Source organism: Callithrix jacchus, chromosome 5 (assembly GCF_049354715.1).
Source record: "Callithrix jacchus isolate 240 chromosome 5, calJac240_pri, whole genome shotgun sequence".
Classification (NCBI taxonomy): domain Eukaryota; kingdom Metazoa; phylum Chordata; class Mammalia; order Primates; family Cebidae; genus Callithrix; species Callithrix jacchus.
The window spans coordinates 55700477-55716180 of NC_133506.1; the positions used below are offsets into that span (position 1 = coordinate 55700477).

Genomic DNA, 15704 nt, shown 5'->3' on the forward strand with positions numbered 1-15704 from the left:
GAATTGAGCGGGGGCTGCCTCTCTCTGTCCACTTCCGTGTTGTGACATGGGGACAAAGAGCTGAGGCAGAGCAGCGTCCCTGCAACGCTATCTGAACGAGACTGGTTCTGAAGACAGAGCTCCCCTCCCTAACTTTGGTGATATGCAAGCCAATCACTTCCTCCTTCAAACAGAAGCCAGTTTGCATGGGATTTTATCACTGGCACAGAAGATTCTTAACAGCTACCATTCACTTCCTCACAGTAGGTGTCACCCAGGCAATGGGATGAGGTGGGAAGGGCATGTGATGCTCTCAGGTGAAACTGGTCCTGTGCCCACATCTCCCATTAATTTATTATTGACCTTGAGCAAGCCACTTCCTTCTGCAGACCTCAGCTCCCACCGTCTCCTGTAAAATGAGAGTGGGGGCTCTCCTCCCTTCCCCAATCAGCAGCCCTACCGTCTACAATGGCAGGAATGTGCGAGTTCTCCTGCTGCCACCCCGCCCAGCTGCGATGGTGCCCCGTGGTCCACCACACTGCTCTTCTCAGGCTCCCTCTTTAAAATGAAATGCTGAGGCACCAATTGCATTTAGCCACATATATCTTACAATGAACAAATGCACTGATGGTTGCTTTTCTCAGGAACCAGACAGCAGTGTGTATCATGAGTCTGGAATCTGAGGAAAGGTGGAAAAATGCAACAAGGCGCAAAAAAGCTGTATAAAAAAAGGTGCAAAAAGGGCTACTAGACTTGACCAGCCTCACAATTTTCACATGAAATTAGATTCCGAAGAAAGAGGAAGTGCTCACTGCCGGATAGAAGTCTGTTATCATCAGTAAGAATGGGCTTATTTATCTCTAACGTTTACTATGCAACTAACAATTTCCATTGACAGCGTGAAGCATCTTAAATGCATTTTAAATTTGCTCCTTCCAAAAGGGGACATGGTCTTTATCCTCCAGTCATGGATGAGAAAACAGAGTCCCAGCCAGGTATTAATTAATAACTCAAGGTCACAGAGGGAGAAGCCAGGTGCCCAGGAAGTCGACCCTGAGGACATAGAAACTGTCCTTCATCTTCTTCCTCTTATTGGGGATTTTATAGACTTGGAAACATTCTCCTCTGCTCCTGAGGGCAACCTGGGTTTATCTGAATGGGTGCATTTTGGCAGTTCTCCTAACATATGCTGAATCTTCATCAAAGGTGCCAATACTGTCTGTCAATCTTGCAGTTCCAATGTGGCCCCCTTGCCACTGCTGTATGCCCTGGGCTCTGGAATCCCACCCATCCCCTGGTGGGGGAGGGGGTTACTTTGAGTGGTAAACTTCTCAGGAGCTGCTTCAGCAGAACCTGAGCAGAGAACCTTGGAGCGCTGGGAAGAACACGTGATTTGGAGGTGGGGTCTGAATCTTGAGTCCTGTTGCTCATTGGCTACCAAATGCCTGATGAAATGTAACTTCAGAGGAACCTTCTTCTGCCATTTAAAAACAGAAATTTAAGGGTGGGGGGGACTCTGCTAAATCCTCCAGGTTCTAGGAGGAGGAGGACACGGGAGTTTTGAGCAGACACATTGGAGTCTGGCAGAGCCAAGTTCAGCTCCTGGCTCGCTGACTTTTAAGCTGAGACCTCGATGGACCTCACTCAGATTCTTTTACTGCAAATTCGTCTCATGGGACCAACAAAAGCATGTACCTGTGCCCCTAGCACAGAGCCTGGCATCCAGAAGTGTTCCATAAGCAGCAGCGGTTATTGTGATGATTATTTCTGTGACTATTATTAAGAGTTTGCTGTTCTGCAAATAGTTGCCTTTTTTCCATTCCTTTAGCACCAGGTGCCTTTGGGCCACCAGCCACCCTTCAGCCCACACTGCTCAAGGGTTCCAGGAGTTGCAAGCAGCCCTCATTCTCCTCGGTTCAATTTCAATTGCCTTTTAATGGGAGAGAGATAAAGTAAAATTACAGCCTTGGGTAGAGCTGCTTACTTGGGAGGCTGGGAACAGCCCAGCCCTGTGCATCACATACTGTAGCTGCATTTACAGTCCCAAGAGCAAAGGGTCAGATAGCATATCAGATCATTTATAGCTGCTGCTAGCTCAGCGAGGAGAACATTCCCAAGAGGAGAACATTCCCAAGAGGAGAGAGGCAGAGGCCTCTCTGTCTGTTCCCAGGGTTCCTGAGGTTCATACCGGGCATGCTGGCGATATTGGCTGATGAGAGCAGTAAACGATGACCCACACGAGCTTGCTCTCTCTTCTTTTTCTCACTCTCTCTCCTCTCTCTCTCTTTCTCTCTCTCTCCCCCAACCCCCCGTGTCTCTATATATTCTATCAATCTGTTTGTGAGATGGGGAGGCCCTCTGGCCAATAGTCTTCAAAACTAAAATGTAATTTCCCAAACAAACAAATATGATTGAAGTGTATGAAAAGGCCCCAGGCTTCCTGTAGTATCTGCGACCTTCTGGGCTCTCATAGTTTGCTTGTAGAGGAAGGTATATTAGGGGAAGCAAAACTGTTCTCCTCTAAGATCCAAGGGGACTGAAGCAGGAGGTTCCTTGCTTTATTTCCCTGTAGGATCTGGCCACTGAGTCACCGAGAGACCTTGGAGCCTTCATAGACAAAGCCCATTCTGTTCATCAAGGTCTCCCTATTCCTATTGGCCAGCAGGGGGCCTGGGACAATACATGGTGCAATTCCAGTAGAAAGTATTTACTGAGTAATTTTTGTGAGTCATTGTTGAATGAGTGGTGTATTCAGAATCCAGACAATTTTGTAAGTCCCTTCACTGTACGCCTGTATGTTATACTTGTCTCATATATGATATCTACATAGGGTGAAAACCCATCAGAGGTTATAATTGTTATTTTCCAATATTCAATAGCTTTTTTAAAACTCAGGAGGAGAATTGGGCTGGGCACCATGGCCCATACCTGTAATCACTTTGGGAGGCTGAACCTGGTGGATCATTTGAGTTCAAGACCAGCCTGGGCAACATGGTGAAAACCCCATCTCTACAAAAAATATGAAAATTAGCCAGGCATGTTGGCATGCACCTCTAGTCCCAGCTACTTGTGAGGCTGAGATGGAAGGATCATTTGATCCTGGGAAGTTGAGGCTGCAGTGAGCCATGATGGCGCTACTGCATTCAAGTGTGGGTGACAGAGTGAGACCCTGTCACAAAACAAGCAAACAAACAAAGCAACCTCAGGAGGAGAATGGTCTATTATACTTACTGAGATTGTTACCATTTCTGCTGCTTCTTCATTCCTGATTGTTCAAGTTTGCTTCTTTCTGAAGAACTTCCTTTAATACTTCTTGAAGTACATGTTTATGGCAATAAATTCTCTTAGTTTTCCTTCCTCTGAAAACATCTTCATTTTGCCTTTATTCTTGAAGTGTGCTTCTTCTGGATAAATTCTGTTGTCATTCAGATCACTGTTTTCCTACAGGTTAAATGGATTACATTTCCCTGTCAGTTTCAAGATAGTTATTATTTTTTAACTTTAATTTTCACTATTTTGATTATAAGATTATTTGTAATCAAAATAGTGAAATATTTGGTTACAATTTGATTACAAAATAGTCTGAGTATGGACTTCTTTGAGTTTATCCCCCTTGGAATTTTCTGAACTGCTTAATCTGTAGACCTCTATCCTTTCTGAAATTTGGGAAGTTTCTGGCTGTCGTTTCATTACACAATCTCAGTGCTTTGGGATTATGCGCTCTTTCTCCTCGATTTCTGAAGCCCCAATGGCTAGAAAGAGAAGCTTTCCCTCCTTCAGAGTTTTCGCTTTTGTAGGAACATATTTCTGCCACTGATTATTACTTGGGGGCTGAGAGAATGGAAAAAAGAAGGGATTTCTGCACTATTTGAGTTCCAGGAGTTTGCTTTCTCACTCCCCAAGCCAGACCCAAGGCCTCCTCCCTGAGTTCTCTGTCTGAGTCCTAATGCCCATGTCCAGGTCTCAGGCTGTGCTGGTATCAGGCTAGGGCTTCCAGAAGGAGGAGAATGGTGAGCCTGCTGCCCACTCAGTGGCACTTCACATTCTGGTCCTCTTATGGATTTGCCTGCCACTGTATACCTCCAGAGCTCACAGATAGTGCTCCCTGCCAATTTTGCCCAGATTTTATTGTTATATTCACTGGGAGAGACAGGGTGGAGCCCTGTCTTACCCAGGGTTCTTACCTGGAGCTGGAACCTGGTTCAATTTTAATACAAAACCTATCCATGCTCCATGTAAAGCTGAGCTCAAATGACACAGAAGCGTGTAGAGTGACAGAAAAAAACGAGGTCCCTTTCTTCCATCTTGCCCGCTAAGGATCGGATCTGTCGATGCTTTTGTGTGATTTTCCAGGTTTTTCTCTCCGGCACCTGCTTGTGTCCTTGTGCGAAGCAGTCTGGCCTCTGGTGGTCAGGGGTGAGGGCTGAAAACACTCGAAGGGCAGGTTCCTGGTCCAGCGCCTGTAACTTTGACAAACAACTTCACCAAGTCCAAATTCCCACTGATATAAAGTGGGAATCATAATGCCCACCACTCAAGGAGTTCTGAGGGTGAGAGGAGAAAAGCCATGTTGTAACTGCCAAATAAATGTCTCTATGTCATCTGATCTATACATAGACAGAGCATATGTTCATTTCTGGGTATGGAGACAGACATTGCTTGCTGCAGTAAAACCATAGACAGTTGCTCCTCCCTCTCCCTTCTTTGATTTGGCCATCTCTTCACGTTAGTAGCTAAGATTCTCTTACTCTCTAGGATGACTCCAGGTGACATTGTTGCATGGACATGAAGTCATTTATTTTCTCTGTTGCCTTGGAAAGCCCACTTCCTGGGGATCTTGCCCTCCATTCTTCCTCTGACAACAGAGGGGCAACCCTCATCCTCTGTGTGTCCCCGTGCTTTTCAGTGAGCAGGGGTCAGGTTGGGAAGGAGCCACAGGAGGCTGGGACCAACAATCCCCGAGAGAGAGCTTGCCACTGTCTGTTTTAATTCATTGAGGTTCCTGGCTGACGCTGTCTGGATTTGAGGGAAGGGATTCACGAAAGTGTACATTAAGGATTCTAAGATTTGTGTGTCACATAAACTACAGGGCAGGTATTGATTGATTTTCTTCCAAGAGTGTGGTGCATCGGCTTTTTTCCTGGACCAGAAATGGCTCCCTGTGGAGTGTTCTTGTTCATTCCAGGAGGAGGGTTGAGGTCCTTGATGGCTTTTTCGGGGTGGTGGCTTCCTGAGTGAGGGGCACTTGCCACTAGGAGGTGTTAAGAGACTCGGCGTTAAGTAACCATCCACATATTAAACGTTCTTCCTCTTCAGTTCCATTCAGTCCTGGGAGCCTCGGAGAGTGTCTCAGACTGGGGCTCACCCACCTCTGCAGCCATTTTCTCTTTCTTAACTTGCAATTTTCTCTTTCTTAATGGGGAGAATGGACCAGAGGCCCGGAGTTTTTCACAGCTGCAGTACCTCGGCAGACTGTAATAGTATTCATTGATTTTCAAGGTATTCCTTTTTTTTTCTACTGTTTTCTATTTGTGGCAAACTTCATTTTTTAAGTGTATTTATTTTGATTTGAAAGATGAGATAATTTGAAGAAAACTATGAAGTAAACAATGTGGTACAGGTGATATGTGGGTAGGGTGTGATTCACCTAGGGGTTTCCCAGATGATTTAAGTTTGACAAACATTGAACTAACATGTGAATAGCAAGGCTTTCCCTGAGAACAGGCTCAGAGGGTCGATGGGAAGCTATGGGCAAATGGGTGTGAGAATGCTGTCCACAGTTAGGTGGGAAAACTCCATCAATTTTATGCATTTTCAGGTAGTTGACCCTTTCTGCAGACTATCTGTTGAGGCGAGAGAAGTGGAAGGATGCATGGCAGGGCAGGTGGGTGGACCGGGCAGGTGACAGTGGCAGACAGACTTCTGGCTTTGCTGTCTTGTGGGAAACAGACTGGATAGGAAGAGGCTCACATTCTTCCTAGGGAGACAAAGCCTTTCATAGCAGACATCTGCAATTCTATTCTGTCTGGGACCCATTCCCCAATTTCTGGAAGGTGGTCTTCCATTTTATCTCAGGGGAACATCCCTTCTCCACTCTTAGTTCATGTGGTGCACACACAGCCCAGCTCAGGCAAGCTCACTTATTCTAAACCCTTGGTCTTCGTGAGTGGTGTAAGGTAGGGCTCCTTACCCAAGAGGGTGCCATGAGGATAAAGTCAGCAATGCTGAACTGGCTTCCTGCCAGGCTTGCTAAGCTAGTGGGGGCAGGTGAGGTGCTCTCTGTGAACAGAAGGTCCAGAGATTGAAGTCACCACTGAGGAAGGAGGGACTGACAGAAGGAGGAAGGCCATGTCCCAGGCACCTCCTTGGAACATCTGGGCACAACTGGGACAGGAGCCCTCATTTGTGGGAGCCAGTGAGTGCTTTACATTCCCATCTTTTTTTCTGAAACAGATTTGAGTTGCATTTTTGTTATGAGCCACTCTGGGTCACATGTACCTATTGACCTATGTGGAGACTCTCTTGTGCTCTGCATGGCTGTAGCCACAGCTCAGCAGTCAGAGAAACAGGCACTGGAGTTGGCCCTGGGCTCACATTGCAGCTCAGCCACGTGTGGGCTGCAGGACCTTGAGCAAATAATTTCTTTGGTTGATGGGAGGGTGAAGGGAGAGAATCCATGCTAAGCTCCTAGTAAAATGCTGCCATAGCAGCTCTGGGTGAATGTGGGCAGCTGCTGATAATGATGGTGATTAAAATAAGACCTATTTTAATGAAATGTAATTCCCATGGCAATGCTGTTGCCCCCTCCCCTATGGTAAAGTGTGTGTGTGTGTGTGTGTGTGTGTGTGTGTGTATGTGTGTGTGTGCGTGCGCGCATGCCTGCAGGGAAGGGGTCTTGGAATTGTGGCATCCACATTTCCAGAAGGAGCTTTCATAAGCCTAAGGCTGCAGTCCTTGTTTAGGGGTGGAAGGATGCCTCTAGTGGGTCCTATCTGAGTGACAACCACGGCTTTGGTAAGCAGCTGGGAAAGAAAAGCTCTATCTCTGTCCAGATGGTGTGCAGTATTCACGTGGTTTCAGATCCTGCAACCACTCTGTTCCATGCAGGGGTCAGCCTGTGGGTTAGAGAGATGTGCAGAGAGGGACCAAGCCCAGAACAGTCACAGAGAATCAAAGCCCTCTGGCTACACCTTTCCTTCCCTAAGCTGCTGGTGAATTAGCAGATCAAATTCCAGAAAGAATTCAGCCTTCAACTCTTGTTTCACTCATGTGTCCCCTGGCCGGGCAGCCTTGCTATAGTGCCTCTGTTTAATATTCCATTTGTAAGATGGACAGCACCAATCTATGTTCACTCAGGTGCTCATCAAGAGTAACAAGGTGAATGACAAAGGAGGTAAGGATGTCCTCGTCAAATGTCCCATGCTGTCACCTGCCAGAAAGCCCTCAGCAGTGTCTGAGATGGCTCCCCATGCAGGAATCTCTCTGAAGCGCTCTGCTATCTCCACAATTAAAACATAATCTCTGGCTCCAGAGAGCTCTGGGGCTCTGGCCCTTGTTCAGCCCATGCTCCTGGTCATCGTCAGCCCCAGGACTGAGGCTTGAACAGGCTCAGGGGCAGCTGTCTGTGAAAATCAGATTGATGCATCTGATTACATGGCCTGTTAACATCTGCAAAAAATAAGAAAAGAATTATTTACCTGTCGCAGCTTTGAGACACCATCACAAACTTGTCCTGACACCTCCTTTTTTCACCTTGGAGGGGTACAGAGTGAAGAGCAGAGCATGACACACTTAATAGATTGCTGGGCATTTATGGAGCTGCTTGTTACCCAGCTCAAGAGCCGTGTCCAACTGCTACAGCATTCATCAAAGGCAAGAAGCCACAAGGAGCAAGTCAGTGCTGCAGTTCATTAAGGCAACTTGACCTCTGGGGAGAGGAGAAAAAGGAGCTAGCAGTGTTGACTGCTTATGTTTCCTCAAGTGTGGTCTCATGACATAAAATGACATTGAATCACAGGGAGAGAAAGCCACACATTGTAGTCTCAAGCTCTTGTTTGGCCTTTGGAGACTACATAGAATGTCTCTGCTAGTGCTAGGTGAACTGAGACACCTAGAAAAGCCAGAAAGCCGTTGGCAGTGTCCGAGGGGTCTCCCCACGCAGGAATCTCTCTGAAGTGCTTTGTGATCTCTCCAATGAAAACATAATCTGTGGCCCCAAAGAGCTCTGGAGTGCTGATCCCCTGTTTGGCCCGTGTTCCTGGTCTTCGGCCCCAGGACTGAGGCTTGAGCAGGTTCAGGGGCAGCTGTCTATGAAAATCAGATTGATGCATCTGAGTACATGGCCTGTTAACATCTGCAAAAAATAAGATAAAATAAGAATTGTCTTTGACACCCTTTCCTAACACAGAGTGGGCCTTAGGATGGCAGCTTCTGCAGGTGACCGTGCTAAGAGGTTACTAACACTGTTTAAAGGTGTTTCATCCATTTAAAAAATAGACTTTAACTTTTAGAGCAGTTTTAGGTACACAGTAAAATGGAGTGGAAAGTGCAGAGATTTCTTATTTACCTTCTGCCCTCACTCACGCACAACCTCCACCATTATCACAGTTCCCCCCAGTGTGGTCCATTTGTTGTAATTGATGACCTGACATTGACATAGGGATGACATCTAGTTTGCATTAGGGCTCACTTTTGGTGTCATACATTCTATGGGTTTGGACAAATGCAAAATCATCTATATCCCCTATTACAGGATCCTACAGCACAGTCTCACTGACCTAAAAATCCCCTGGGCTCTGCCCATTCATCCTTCCATCCCTCTAACCCCTGGCAACCACTGGCCTTTTTACTGTCCCCATAATTTTGCTATTTGCAAAATGTCATACAGTTGGAATCACACAATACGAAGACTCTTCATATTGGCTTCTTTCACCTAGCAATATGAGTGTCAGTCTTCCCCACTGTCTTATCATCATTTGATAGCTAATCTTTGTTTCATCTGTTTTTAAGGTTATGCACCAGTTAAGGGAAGTGGTATTAGTCTTTCATTTACAGAAGTGATATGTAGTTTTCATGTTCTTTGACTTGACAATTAACTTCCTTTTATAATTGTTTTGTTTATTTTTGGCCAGATAGGACACTCACTCCGCTCAACAATCAATGCAAATGAAAAGGTTTGTATTGAAAACTCTGCCTTCCACCTGTCTCCTGCCACTCGGCTCCTCCCCACACTATGTTACTGCTGACTTCTGTTCATCCTTCCAAAGAGTCTATGCAAACACAACCTGCTATAAATATATGTTCTCCCTCAACTGTTCTGTATCTTTTTTGGCATAAAAATATATTCTGGTGATCATTCCCTAACTGCATATTTCCTCATTCTTTTTTCTGCTGCACGGACTTCCATTTTATGGATGTACCGCAGTTCCTTCAACCATTCCCTACTAATGGACATTTAAGGTGCTTGTGGTCTTTGATGTTATAAACAGAGCAACTGGGAATAGCTTGTACTGATACACACTTAGGAGCATACCTGGGAAGTGGCGTTGCTAAGAGAACATTAACTTCTAATTTTGGCAGACATTGTCAGATTGCTCTCCCTAAGGGAGTCATAGTTTTTAAAAATGGTCTTATTATTTACAGATCAACAGAGATGATATGAGTCAGCAGTGGTGCAGGTGATCTGTGCAGTGCGGTGCGGTGCTGGGGATGGGTCAAAGCTGTGATGCAGGGGGCATGCAACTGGCTCACCATGGCATGCAACCAGCTCACCATGGCATGCAATTGGCTCACCATGGCATGCAACCGGCTCACCATGGCATGCAACCGACTCACCATGGCATGCAACCGGCTCACCATGAGGGGCCAATCACAAAAGCAGAAACCTCGCCAAGCTGATATCTTTCTAGAAAGGTAACAAAGATAAACTGCAGATTTTTAATCTTTAAATGGACTGGTAGAAGTGGAAAGGAAGGGTATCTATGTCTAGACTCCAGGAGAGATGACAGATGCCCTCATTTGCCCCAAAATTGCTTGGTGCATGGGGGTGGGGCTGCAGTAGTGCCTTGGGTGCGGCATCTTTCACTGCTTAATAAATGTAAGTGGATACTAGGTGCTCAGGTGGGGCTGGTCATGTCTCCAGGGGACTTCTGTTTCCTGCTTGTCTTGTTGGAGGCTGGCCACTTTGTTTGCTTTGATTCCATGGGATTCCTGATATGAAGCTCCTTCTTGAGCCCATGTGAGAGGGCTTCCTCCATTCTAAAGATCAGCCCACCCTGACACACTCATTGTTTCTCCCCAGGTGGAAGCACCCTCAGTGGGTGATGCTAGATATACCTGCCCATGGCTTCCACTTCTACTGGTCCCATTTTAAAAATTAAAAGTCTGAGGTTTGTCTTCATTATCTTTCTAGAAAGAAACCAGCTTGGCAAAGTTCCTGCTTTTGTGACTATCTCCTAATGGTGAGTATTGAAAACTTCTTCTTATAGTCACAGGGGTGAAAAGGAACTTTTCATTCAAAAATTACAACACAGATTTATGTTGAAAATAATGAGAACTTTGTTGGTGCCCTGGAAAAGTATGTGAGAGAAGCGGAGAGCGATTCCTTTTATTGGGCCAGAGTGTAAAAGTTAGCTCACTGGTCTCAAGGGAAGAAAAAGGTTTTTCTTCAGTTGGCAATTTGTTTTCAACAAAAGATTTGGAATGCCTTTTTCTTTCCTCTTCTTTTTAATAAAGGAAGGATATAGTTAGTTGACCAGGAATTAGCTAGGGATTAAGAGTCGGTTGGTTTGGCAATATTTCTACCTGCTTGCTGTGCATATGCTAGAATTAACAACGGTCAATAATCAAAAGGGCATTAGTATGTGAGGTGGGCTGTGCGGGGACCGCCCCGAGTCTACTTCTCTGCAGTATTGAGCCCTGGGGCCTCGCTTCGCCTCACTGCAATTCTGCGTTTTTTAATTCATTATTTCCAGGATCTGGGGGTTTCTTCAAGCTCCCAGGCTTGCTCAGACACTTTGCAAATGGCCATGATTTGAGATGATTTTCTTAACGCTGAAGCAGATGAAGAACCCAGGTTCTTTATAGTGGCAAGGCTTGTTTCTCAGCAGCTGTACAGCTATGGGCAGAGACACAGGTAAACAGCACTGATGCCAGGAGAGGGATGGCATCCAGACTCAGGAGAAGGCTAGCATCTGACTGTGACCATCACCCCCACGTGACAAAAGATGTAACCACAGTGAACAGTTCTGACCACCGTGGCTTTTCACCTTCTTGGTTAAATTTAACTCACAGACTCATTGGACTATTTGATTAATTCTGTATCTCAGCAGAAACCAAGGCACCTCAGAAGATCAAGGCTTCTAAATTCTCCTGGGGGAACAGACGTCAGCCACTCCGCACAAAGGAAACTTCCTTTTCTGTGTCAGAGGAAGACATAATTGTGCCATTTGCTTCTTGAAGAAGTTTACAAACATTTGCAAGTTGTCAAAAATAATTAGTCTAAAATTGTTTCATAAACCATGGAATGAAACAGTCCGTGCCTTGTTGAGATCAAAGGGCTTCTGTTACCTTCTTGTAAATCCAAATGAAATTCTTTTGAAAGTAAACTCTTGGAATTAGCAGTGGTTTTTGTGGCACATCTATGGCAGGGGGAGGGGAGCAGAAGGATTCAGATGGCAGAGTCCAGTGGAGACCCGGGAGGAGTGAAGCTCTGTCCACAGAGAATGGAATGGGTCTGAACAGTCATGGCGATCTGCGTCAGTGGGTGCGGGACTGGGACTTCTTCAACAGGAAGCACTCCAGGAAACACTAGTTTTGGTGATTTGAACTTGCAAGGCTGAGAGTGGGCAGGTACACTCACAGTTCTATAAACAAAGTAAAAGCTGGGGCTTGTGAGTCAGTCGGACCGAGTTTCCATTCCAGCACAGCTTCCTACAGGCAGACCCTGGGGAAGCCACTTCCCCTCTGCATCTCAGGCCTCCCTCCTCGGTGAGAGGTAAGTGATGTGTTGCCTTGGAGGACTCAGTTCAGTGCCCGGCCACGAATAAGCTCTGGGGAATGGCCGCTCTGATACACGACTGTTCCTCATTATTAGTGACGGAAACAAGCAGGTATTACCACGGGCTTCATCAGTGGCAGATGCTAGAGGGGGCCTGGGACCTCGTTGAGGAATAGGGAGGTGTACTTCTTCTCCCTCAGGGGAGGTTGGATAGGAGTCCAGCTCCTAACATAACTGCAGAATGCAGCTGCTGTGTGACCAGGTCCTGCGTGCATGGTCCCCCTAGAACTGAGCCTTGCAGTGGCCTGGTGAGTAAGCGGGAGGGCACGAGAGAGGCGGTGGTGAGAATTCAGGAGCCTGAGGGGGGCTTCTGTGAGCCCTGCTTGAAGGCTCAGTAGGGGAGAAGGAGTGGGATGATATAGAGCTGCTTGTCGAGAGGAAGCAGACATAACAGTGCTAAACAGCTGGAGTTTTCTCCCTTTCTCTGTGTGTATATCTGCACGTCCTGGCCTTCCAGGGAGGAGAGAGAGGACAAGCAGGGGTGAGAGGAGAGAATGAGGCTCGACTGTCAGGTTCTCCCCTGGAGACCCTCAGGCTAGCAGGCTGCAGGCCTGAAGTTGGCCCGAGGTCCTGGCTGCAGGACATGCCATGCAGAGGAGAGCAGGTGGGGCTGTGTGCGCTGCTGTGCAGGGGCCCTCAGAGAGGTGCCTGGGAGACGGAAGCAGCCTGCACAGCTCTCAGGTTGCAAGGACCCTGCTGAGAAGGGAAAGGTGGCCCCTGGACATGGCCTCCTGCACATAATGGCCTGCTCTCCTCACACTGCACTGCTCTGTCTGCTGGAGTCATGGCTCAATGAGTGGGGGCCAGGGATGAACATTTCTGACCCTGTAAATCACACATTTGCTGTCATGTGGTGCAAGATGTATCCTTTTTATACAGAGTCTATCCCTTTCTCAATTAAACAATAATACTTTCTACTAGATGTAGACAAACTCCATCTGCTGATTATCAGATATTTACAGAACACTTACTTTGTGTTGGGTCCTCTATGAGGTGCAGAGAGGATAGTAGTGAGGAAGCCGAGTCTCTGCTGCCCTCAAGGGGCTCACAGTGCAAACTCCAGCTTGTAGGCCAAATCTGGCCCACCGCCTCGTACTGTAAATAAAGTTTTATTGGCACATGGCCACACCCACTTGCTTATGTCTTCTCCGTGGCAGCTTTCAGGCTGAGTTGGGCAGGTCTGACATTGATCATCCGGCCCACAAAGCCAGAAACAATTACTCTCTAGTCCTTTACAGAAAAGGTTCGTGGGCCCCTGGTCTAAATCTGCCCTATCCAAAAGAAATAAAAGTGACTTATGTGTTTAAGTTAATGTTTTCTAGTAGTCACATTAAAAGAGGTAAAAGGAAACCAGTAATACTAGTATCATTAGTATTTATGTAACCCGATATGTCCAAAATATTGTTATTTCAACATGTCAGTAATATAAGAATATAAATGAATTATTTTACTATTTTTTTAAAGTCTTAGAAATCTGATGTGCATTTTACACTTAAAGTCGATTTCAGTTGGGATAAGTCCCATTTCAAGAATGCAGTGGCACGTGTGGTGGGCTTCTGCCAGGGCAGCTCCCAGGAGGGCCATTATATAAAGCACTGCACACAAGAGACACCAAGTGAGGAACCCGGATACATACTGAGAGCCTGACGTGTTCCAGGCACTGAGCTCTCATCTCCCTGGAATCCGTGGAGTAGGATGAGTGTCCTCTTGATTTTCTCATGAGGAAACAGAGGCATAAAGAGGTTGAAGAGCCTGTCCCAAGAGAAGCAGGCACCAGCTGGGGGGGCACAGGAAGGGAGCTGGGACTGAGCTGGAGGAGGTGGGGAGGCCTCCGGGAAGTGGCATCATTCTTTCTGGCCATAAAACATCCGGCCTGGGCTTCCTTCTTGAAGTTGTAGGTCCTGAAGCATTTTCACTGTGCATAGAGATCATCTGAAAAATGAAAATAAAAAGCAAATTGCATCCACGGTGTGCCTTCATGCACTCAGCATTGTTTTACGGCAGGGAGGAAACCGGCTGCGACCTCTTCACGTCCCCTCACAGATGCTGCAGGTGGCTTAACCAGCAGAATGGAGTGGCTCTTCAAGCCACTAAACCAGCCACTGCTGGCATTAAAGGAAGATATTTCGATGGATTGAAAGCATTTTCTAAATCACTAAGGTTTGCTTTTCACGTGGGAGAAAGCTTACTCCCAATTGCTTCAAACCATTAATATGCTGGGAAAAAACGTGTGTGAACCACCGTAGCAGTCACGTCGTACTTTCACCATTCCTCTGTCTGACAATCGGCGTGAGTTAGTCCTCATCAAATAATGCATGTGGTTGCCGGATCCACCCATGGACAGCACTGTCCCTGAACCGGGAGCTGGATGCGTCGGTCTGGTCTGAGTGGGCTGCACAGCCCTGCGCTCAGAAGGGCCCTGCACTCCACTGAATGCTCTGCAGTCCTGACCTGAGATGCTCAGCACCTTTTCAACAAGGACCCACATTTTCATTCTGCTCTGGGATGGCAAATTCTGCAGCAGGTCCTGCCTCCAGTCTGTCCCGCTGCCCCTCACTGGTGGGGTCACTTTGGGCGCTGCGTCCAGCTTGTCATGGCTCAGATGGGAACCACATAGTGCTGAGTGTCGTGAGCACCTGTGTAACAGACACAAAGGGCTTGGTGTGGTCCTCAGTGCGGAGCAAATGGTAGGGGGAAGTGGTGAGGGCATGAGGACACACGGTCCCCATTTGAGTGTGGCACTGAAGGGGCAGCTGGGCTGAGATGCTGTGTTAGTCTGTTTTTCATGGCTATAAAGGCAAACCTGAGACATTGTCATTTATAAAGAGAAGAGGTTTATTTGGCTTATAGTTCTACAGGCTGTATGGGAAGCATGGCGCCAGCATTTGCTTCTGGCAAGGCCTTCGGAAGCTTCACAGTTTAGGAAATAATCACGGTGGAAGAAGAAGGGGAGCAGGAGAGAGAGGAGGAGGTGCAGGCTCCTTGAAACAAACAGCTCTTACTCACGTGAACTAACAGAGTGAGAACTCATTCATTACCGTGAGGAGGTCACCAAACCATTCCATGAGGGATCTGCCATCCTGACCCAAGCACCTCCCACCAGGCCCCACCTCCAACCCTGGTATCACGTTTCAACGTGAGATTTGGAGGGGACGCACATCCAAACCATGTCAGACGGGCTCCCCACACCAGACTCCTCACCAGCCCAAACCAGGCCCCGGCTCAGCCAGGCTGACTCTCCCTCTGACCCTGAAGGAGTCTGCCTGCTTTACCCACTCCTGCATCCAGAATGCCACTGCCGCCTCTGTCCTCTGCCTGGGGCTTTCTCAGGGTCTCTACCTCACTGGAAACATTTGCATAACACATGAGCTCCTTTGTTGGGCAAATGTGATCACAAACTCCTTGGGGCTTAAAATTTCCAGGAAATTTAAGTTTTCCTCAAGAGAAATGACAACTTTTATTTATTTATTTATTTATTTTTTGTGGGGAAACCTCTCTCTGTCACCGGACTGGTGTGCAGTGGGGTGAGCCCTGCTCACGGCAACCTTCACTTTCCGGTTCAAGCGATTTCCCCGCCTTGGCCTCCTGAGTGAGAGAAATGGCAACTTTTAAACACCATATGTGAAGCCCAACCCGAGGTGTCTCCTCCACACTCGCCTCTCTCTCC

General features: G+C 47.1%; 1 long non-coding RNA gene across 2 annotated transcripts in view; it reads left to right on the top strand.

The window, feature by feature from the left end:
- LOC103792977 (uncharacterized) overlaps positions 1–11585 on the top strand; it is a 66025-nt gene extending 54440 nt beyond the window's left edge. Inside the window, exons 2-5 of one of the 2 annotated variants that reach the window (XR_004743021.3) lie at positions 9111–9152; positions 9622–9891; positions 10391–10439; positions 11307–11585. This is a non-coding gene — a long non-coding RNA (uncharacterized LOC103792977). The remainder of the gene's footprint in view (positions 1–9110; positions 9153–9621; positions 9892–10390; positions 10440–11306) is intronic. The other variant, XR_013535266.1, reaches the window with a different exon arrangement.
- Positions 11586–15704: the final 4119 nt, after the last annotated feature.